The sequence below is a fragment of the Penaeus monodon genome, chromosome 19 (genome assembly GCF_015228065.2).
Source record: "Penaeus monodon isolate SGIC_2016 chromosome 19, NSTDA_Pmon_1, whole genome shotgun sequence".
Taxonomy (NCBI): domain Eukaryota; kingdom Metazoa; phylum Arthropoda; class Malacostraca; order Decapoda; family Penaeidae; genus Penaeus; species Penaeus monodon.
The window spans coordinates 46536262-46537473 of record NC_051404.1 but is presented as its reverse complement, the minus strand read 5'-3'; positions in this window follow the sequence as shown (position 1 = coordinate 46537473).

Below are 1212 nucleotides of genomic sequence, written 5' to 3'. Positions count from 1 at the left end.
TGTACGCAGAGCATCAGTTATAAGACTGGAAATATCACTTTTACAAAATCAGACTTCACAGCATAACACTTTACACCTCTCGTGAAAGCTAACAGTTCCTACGGGTAGTCAACAAAGGTAAAATCAACCATGCTACACGTGCATACCTAGTGTATAAATGTGTATTCTGCATTAATAAATACCATTCTTTTCTGGGTCTTTCATCTTTCATTCGTAAAGAAAACACTAAATCCCTTCAAAACTGCAAAAGTACATTCTTTAAACACAATAAATGTCATTGGAAATTAAGCATTTAGCTCTTTAACACTTCACCTGCTCACTTTGGATTTTCAACTGCATCCATATTTATAATTTGAAAGGTATCTGTTCTAGACACCATATGACAGCATGAAGCCCTGTACATTTCACCTAGATGCAAAATCTGAGTTTCATCTATGGGGCAACAAGCAAGCTCAGCATTTCTCTGAGATTTGGGAAGACATGCTGCTGCCAAGGGATTTCTGAGCACAGGGATTCATATGCTGATACAAATTTGGTGTCTCAATTTTTCTGAAACTTTTAAATTCCCATAAGGAAGACTATTTGCAGTAAATGTACTTATCTTTCTTGACAATAAGTATCTGTGGTAAATGTCATTATTTTGTGATTATTTTCACTTCACATCTTACTAAAATGCTACTAATTACTGTAAATTCATCCAAACAGATATTAGATGATGAAATAGATATAAACTTCCAGAACTAGCATCATCTGTTAATTTACTAAACTCATACTTAATTCACCCAAAGAATAACAATGATATACATTTATTACCAAGAGGAAATGTACAAGATACAAAAAAATTAAATGACGTAGACTGAAAATATGGTAAATCTCTAAAACAATACAAATTGTTGACTCATCTAAAAGGATAATAACTACTTTATACACTAGTCTAACTAAGGAGCTATGAAATATAAAATCAGTGGAATCTCTATTTCACATGTTATGACAATACACTTCCCCAAACATACAGGCATACATCTAAACATATCCCAGTCACAGAGAAATACCAAACAGTAAATTCCAGTGTACAATCATATACATCCTCAACCACAGTTTTAATCTCTCTGTCTGACTCATTCTCCTTCTTCCAGTCAGTCTGTAGCTCACTCTTCAAAGAATATTATTCACATGCCATACATTCTCTTACCTATATACATGGTTTGTTAA